Raw genomic sequence first — 8,000 nt, forward strand, 5'->3', positions numbered from 1 at the left:
TTTTCGGTTCCATGAATACGAATTTGCTCACGAGGAATATCATCCTCCTGCAAGTCAAGTAATCCATGCATTAAATATCAAACAAACCAACCAGTCAAGCGATTAAGAGAACAAAATAGAGGAAGTACAGGAGAAGGAAGTGACCTCTTGAGACCATGAAACTATGTGACGCTCTTTCTACTTTGGAACTTCTTCATTATTATTACCCTTATTCTTCTTCATATTCTGCATTGTTCTTCGCATTTTCTTCGACCACGTTCCTTACTCCTCTATTGGTGTCGTGCTTTTGCATGCTAAAGTGAGAGAGACTCTTTTGTTAGCTAAGTTATCTATACCACACAAAAAGGTTACTACCACATTTTGACTCCAATGGATTTGTACACCATTCTTAGGACTATCCATAGTAGTCACACTTGTGTAAAGTCAAAGTTTAACTTGGAAAAATTTCCCTATCAACAAAATATATAGCAATAGATTAAAGGACAGAGGGCACAACATTTAGAGAATACAGTGTCAGAAAAAAGTAAATTGTTTTGCTTTTAGTAGGAGATGGGATTTACTACACAGGGATGCGTAATACCTTTATGGGCATTGATTGCAGTTCATGAATTAATGCACTTCTAGACTTCACCATCTAACTTAGTTAAAAACTATATGAATTCACTATTTTTTAAGGTGCATATATCAGAACTATTGAGCCATAAATGTTCTTCCATGCTGGAAAAGATAAGAGAAGCAGGGTTACCTCTAATGTGATCGATAAGAGGAACAATCTTTAGGAAGAGGTCAGATAAAAGGCTTTTAGGAGAGCCTTGATTTTAAACAATCTATATTCTACACAGAGATTAACATGTTGCAAAACCAGCCTGTCTATCTAATCTATATCCTACAAATTCAATGTTTTTCACATAGTGAATAAAAAAACAGCTTGGAATAGCAACTCAAAGTATAAGAAGAAAAAACTACCAAGAAACACTTCATTTTGAAGTGGCTGCTTCCAAAACTATCAAGAAACACTTCATTTCATTTGAAGATTGATTCAACATGTACAAATGATAGCTATAACAATACAAAAACTAAAACACAATTTTAATTGGAATTCATTCTTTTTTAAGTTGCTTTTAAAACACAGAGTGTGAACAATTTGCTTACTTCGGTAGCTTTTTTTACAAGAGTGTTGGACATGTTGTATCTGGACTCTCTTCCGAATAGCTCATTAGGCAAAAGAAATGGAGCAATGAGATATATTCATCAAGAGGTTGCAAGATTTAAACAAGTTGGTGTTCAACCTTCAAAAAGATTTAAATGAGCATTAGCTGGACCCCCATCAAGCGAGAAATATGTTCTAGAAAGTATGCCCATTGCCAGAGGGCTATAGGCCCATAAGTTTACCCAGAAAAAGGTCTAACAGTGAGAAGAGGAAAACAACATACTACTAAAATTGTAAGGCACCATTACTAATCAATATACCTCTCATGATGACAGCATTCAGCCAACTCACACTCAAAATTTCAGCAAAGAAGTTAGATGAATTCTGGAACAAAGAAAATGAGTTACAAATTAGCCTCAGCTTGCAGATAGCACATGCACACACACACCAATGATGGGTTGCTAATTTCTGACCTAGAATTGACCATATAATACTTGTAAAGATACTATCTTAGGAAAAACCAGGGCCACATTTGGCAGTGTGGAGAAACTTCATGACACCATATGGCGTTTCATTACTCAGCCCAACATATTTGATCTAATAAAACATCTTTGACTAATTAGGAAAATTAGAAGTGACATGGGTACAGAGATAATGGCTACAGAAGCAATAAAACCCCTGATACTTTAATTGATTATAATGTCCCATCATTTACTGAACCTTCAGTCATTAACTACTCAAGAGGTTCACCTAATAATAATGAAAAAATGATTTCCCACAAGAAGGCAACAGTCCCCTGCTTTTTCATCAGGTTAATACAATCTAAAGACAGCACAAAGCTGATGCTAAATTTCTAGTGGTTTAAAGAAGAAATGCTACTAGAAGAAGAGGAAATAGGACTCAAGTTTAAGAAAAAAATCCTCTCTTAAACAATCTGTTCAAAAGCCAAAACTTTATTATTATTATTATATTGTAAAAAAAATTATTTCAATTTTTTTTTTTTTTTGGATCAGCAATAAAAGAAGAATTTTATTAAAAAGGAGAAAAGAGAAGTACAAAGGAAGACAAGAAGTCCCCAGCAAAAACCCAAAAATCTACAAAGGAAAAAGCAAGAAGTCCTCAATTTTTTTAATTTTATTTTTTATTTCAATTTACTATCCAATTAAGAAAAAAACAAGTGGTTTACAAATCAATTGTCACTAACAATTTAAGAAACATATATTGAGATTTTCATCATCAATTTAAGAAATAGAAAGTTTCCATATTGTTGAAAATTTCCAAGATTCTGTAATTAATGGACAAAATTTGAAAGGTATTGCCATATTGATAATTAAAATTAAAAAAGAAAAAAAATTGATTAGAACTAATAATATGACACATAGATTTTTACATTATAAAAATTCAAAAATTTGAGAAAAATAGATTGAAGTTTTCATCAATAAAGACCCTACAACGTCTTTGCTTATATTATATAGGGTTCGTTTGGCAAGCAAGATTGGGCTAAAATAGCCACAAAAGACAAAATAGGCTATTTTAGCCACAACAAACAAAACATCACATCCAACCCATAATCATTACACTCTTCTCTCACAAAAAAAGTCAAAAAAGCCAAAAAGCCAAAAAGTTATTCCCAAACCAAGCTTTTTAGCCCAGGCTAAAATAGCCAAAAAAGCCAAAAAGCCAACCAACTTCCCAAACGGAGGCATAATGTATTCCCAATTGTCTTGTAGTTCTAGTTTTAGTTCTAGTTCTAGTTCTAGTTCTAAGATGTAAACTGTAGCAACTCTTTAACATAAACTATATGCTCTTAGTTGTAATCATCTAATCATTTTTATTTTATTTTTTTGGAAAAATATTCATCAAATAATTAGAGTTTATACCCCTATTGTTTTTGGAATTGGAAACAAAAACTAATTTCCCATTCGTCTATGTTGAAATTTGCAGCAATTAATCACAACATCAACAATAATCAACACATTAACTATATTTTAACTAAACACATTTGTCAATAAACATGGCATTCAAACTACAAAAGCTAACAAATTGAAATCAATTTCCAAACAGTAAACAAAAAGCTAACAAATAGTTGTTCAATACAAATCTAAACAAGATCAAAACCAGAACAAACATATAAACAAATAGATTAGAACTCACCTCCAATGAGAAAGTTAGGGTTTATTTTCTCAAAGGAGTTGATTTTTCCACCGCTGCTGATTAATGATTGGATTAGTCGAGAGCCTGAAAATAAAATAAGGATGATTATTCAATCAATACATAAAGATACATATATAAATTCATATATATACTTGTATAGAGAAATTTTTAGAAGAAAAATTATCTAAAAAAAGTCAGATAATGCGTACGCAAATATACAGAGTGTCATGACCCAAACTCACCCCTACAGGTTTAACGTCGTAACCGGCCAGTAATCCTCGAATTATCGAAGGCCTCTGACCTAATTAATTCAAAATTTCATCTTACTTACTCATTAGGCATAATTAATCATGGTTTATTGGCTAATCATAGGTCGGGGTTATTACAAAGAGAACGAGATTGTACAAGAGAGAGACAAAGATCAAGAGAGAGATTGAGAGATCGAAATCGAGTAAGAAATTAAGAGATCGAGAGAGACAGAGATTCATACTGGTGTTCTTTAGATGACGAGAGAAAGAGAGCGATGTCGGATACTAGTGGTTTTAATGCCTTCCTAGGGCAAAATTGAGAATGGAGCAAATAAATAAAAAGAAGGGCAAATTACATATACACCCCTCCAGGTTTGGTTAAATTACAGATACCCCCCTGAGGTTTCGGAAATTACATCCCGCCCCCTGAGGTTTGTATTTTCATAACGATTTACCCCCTGAGGTTTATATTTCATAACAAATTACCCCCTAATTTCTTATGCAAATATAGCATTCAGGGGGGAATTCGTAATTTCTCAAACCTCAGGGGGGTATCTGTAATTTTTTCAAACCTGGAGGGGTGTATATGTAATTTGCCCTAAAAAGAAATAGGAGAAATAAATTGGGCCTTGCATTCCTACGGGCTGAATGAGGTCTAAAATCACTCATAAATTAGGACCTTGTACTATCACTTACTTTTGTCTCATATTATGTTGTCCCAAATATATTTTTTCCCATGGCTGAATAGGCAGTCGCAAAAAAATAGACGCAAAAAGTCAATTTTCTAGTAATGATGCCATAGAAGAACATTTCGAAGAGAAGGTTAGTTATACATGTAGACTAGTGATAGAGATGATGATGGACTCACAATAGAGATGATGGCAAACCGGCGATGAACAATCTTTTTTTACCATTTAATATATAAATCATAGTTTCTTCGTCGATTTATGTAGTCACCGATATTGTGTAGTTTATTTGACATTATTATGTTGGAATTGATTATATACAGATTTTTCTAAAAAGGTGTGTCAATATATATGAACTATTTAATGATTTTATATATATATTTTTTGACAATTTGTTGTATATTAATTGTTACTGTACTTTTTGGGCAAATTACAAAAAAAATCTCAGGGTTTCGCATGTCTTTCAAATTAAATCCCATGATTTCAATTGTATCAATTTAAACCCTAAAATTTCAATAAAATTTCAATTCCTATCCTCTATCCAGTTCTGTTAACTTTTTTAATAGAATAAAATTTAATAGAACACGTGGCACTACTTTACTGGTTCTTTTAATTTTATTTTTATCTCAACTTTGATTTTGTCGACACCAAATCAGTACCAAGATTTATCAACCATCAAATAAATCAAGACCACCCATCATGAAAGCTACAGTACATTAAACATATGGGATCAACTCACACACACTCTCTCTTTTTCTCTCCTTTTGAATTCTGGAAATTAATGATCGCCAAAAGCATTCAATGTATTTGGTTTGAATTTTTTGGATTAAATTTTTTGAAAATAGAGTTTTTTGATGTTCATATTTTTTTATTTTTAGTGAATATTTTTAAAATTTTAAATATTTTTTTTTTACTTTTTTAGATGTATTTAAAAAGTAAAAAAATTGTGAAAAAATATTTTAAAAAATTAATAAATACATAAAAATATAAAAAATATACTGAATTCTTATATATTTTTATATTTTTGGTATTTAGTGAATTTTTTAAAAAAAATTTATAATTTTTTTTGTTTTTTAGATATATTTATGTTAAGTGTGTCTAAAAAATAAAAAAATTATTTAAAATATTAAAAAAAATCAATAAAAATAAAAAAACGCGAAAAATAAAAAAATAAAATTTTTTAAAAAATATTTTCTGAAAAATAAAAACAAGCAGGTTGATTCATTTCCTACCCTCAGTGAATGGCCCTAATCTAATCTTCGTCTGATCTAATGGTCAACCACACCAGACACCTTCTTGTCTCTCTCCAAATACCAAACTAGACTCTCTCTCTCTCTCTCAATTGGGTACATACATCAAACCAAACACGACACCAGTCTTTGGCAGTAGATTCAACCATCTACACTTTCTCTCTCTACAGGTGAGCCAGTCATGGCCTCATCTTTATCTCTCACTCTCTCTCAAGATATTCTCTCTCGCTTCATCACTCACCCTTATGGATCTTCTATCCCTTCCGATCATCGTCTCTCTCTCTCTCTCTCCCCACCTTTTGAAACGATAGAGGGGGGTAATGAATCTGAGAGAGGTACAAAGGGAGATGGCAGATCTGAGGAAATAGAAATGTGTGAGTGACGATTCTAAAGGAGGTGGTGAAGGCAATGACAGATATGAGGGCGAAAACCAATGGATTTGAGTGAAGCGGTGATGTGTGAGGGTGAACCATGGTGGATCTGAGAGAAGTGGTGGCAGGAGAGGTATGGAGTGGTGGACTTGAGGGCTAGTGGTTGCAGAAGAAGACTGTCGATAGTGCGGGTAGCGGCAATTTGTTGGTGGCGATAGGCAACAGTAAGGTTGAAAAGATGGTGGGATTCATTTTTTTTTTTTTAATTTTATTAAAAAGATTAAAAGAGATGGTAGATAATGGAGGAAAGAGAAAAGAGATTATGGTGTGGATAGGTAGAAGAGAAAGAGAAATGAGTGAATGATAATATGCCATGTGTGCATTAATTTTTTTTTCTATCAAATAAGTTAACTGTAATAGACAGATAGTTAACATTAATACGAAATAAAAAATTCAAGATTTAAATTGATACAATTGAAATTATGGGGTTTAATTTGAAAGACACACGAAGTCGTAGGGTTTTGTTTTTTGAAATTTGTCCATACCTTTTGGTTGAGTAATCATTTTTATTGTCATTGAACAATTAAAATGGTCAATTTTACATTTCTAATTTTGTTTTTTGTTTTCACATTACAGCGTGAAGGTTTACATTGGCATGAGTTTTCTTTTGTTTTTTTTTTTTTTAAAAAGTATTTGTATATTAATTATAAATTGGGAACATTCACAATATATTTTGGTATGAATTTTATTTTTTCAAATGTTAGCTTTATGTTTGTTGTTTTTGTTATTTTTTGTTTGTTGATTAAATAATCATTTTTGTTTTTTGTTTTTTTCACTTTTGTTTTATATTTTCACGTTACAGTGTAAATGTTCACATTGCTATGAGTACAATTTTTTAAGGGTAGTTATATGTTAATTGTAAACTGTGAATATTCATATTGTGTTTTGATATGAATTATAATTTTTTGAAGGTTAATTGTATGTTTATTGTTTATTGTAAACATTTACATTGTATTTTAATATGTGTTTTGTTTTTTCGAAGGTTAGTTGTATATCAGTAGTCATACTAGCACAAATATAGTGTGTACATAGAGATGTGAATGTTCACATTAATTCTATAATACAAATAGGTAGTCACATGTAATATTAATGTTCACACACTCATGTAACATTGAGTGTGTGATTGGTTCCATGAGGAGATATTATTTATCAACATTCATTTGTAATGTGGAAATTCACATCAACATTTAGTGTGAGATTTTCAAAAGATAGACAGTTTAGGATTTTGAGAATGTAAGAGATTTTTTCTGTGAAATAAGGGAGAAATTTTTCTCCTAGAATGAGGGAGAGTTTTTCTCCGTAGAATAATGGAGAGATTTTCTCCCTGAAATGAAGAGATTTTCTTTAAAATGATGAGAGATTTTCTCCTTGGAATGAATAGATTTTCTTTAGAATGATGAGAGATTTTCTCTAAGGAATAAGGGAGATATTTTCTCCATGAAATAAGAAATTATTGTTATTTTTAATTGTATTTTAATTTCAAAATAGAAATAAGCACAAAAAGTTGCAAAGATGATTTGATCATATTACACCAAATAAACCTAATAAAATATTAAAAAAGAATATGAATTAAATAAAAAATAAATCTTAAGAATGAGATTTACTATAAAAAAAAAAAAAAACTCCCATTCATTTTTTACAACCAATATGAAAACTTGAGCCTAATCAAGGAGGAGGAGCTGTAGAGAGTTCCAACTTATGAATTAAATAGAAAATAAATCTTAAGAATGAGATTTACTTTAAAAATAAAAAATAAAAAAAAATACTCCCATTCATTTTTTACAACCAATATGAAAACTTGAGCCTAATCAAGGAGGAGGAGGAGCTGTAGAGAGTTCCAACTTCCAACAAGGTTAACAACCCGAGAAGAAACAATTCCCCTTTCGTGTGCCTTGTTTGGTGGAAGGTCCGCCAAAAAAGAGTTATTGGGGTAGGCAATATACTTTTTCCTTTTAAGTTATATAAATGTTTTAGAAAGGTGGCTCAAATCCCACACATTATTATTTATTTTTGTCTCCTTCGTCTAAATGTGTGGGGATATATTTTCTGAGTACCAATACGTGGCCAAGGTGACACTGACA

The 8,000-nt window shown here is 31.2% G+C and overlaps 1 pseudogene; it reads right to left on the bottom strand.

The window, feature by feature from the left end:
• Nucleotides 1-1,847: 1,847 nt before the first annotated feature.
• Nucleotides 1,848-1,956, bottom strand: LOC114293666 (small nucleolar RNA snoR74; annotated as a pseudogene).
• Nucleotides 1,957-8,000: the final 6,044 nt, after the last annotated feature.

The sequence above is a fragment of the Camellia sinensis genome, chromosome 4 (assembly GCF_055761805.1).
Source record: "Camellia sinensis isolate YWXY chromosome 4, ASM5576180v1, whole genome shotgun sequence".
NCBI lineage: Eukaryota > Viridiplantae > Streptophyta > Magnoliopsida > Ericales > Theaceae > Camellia > Camellia sinensis.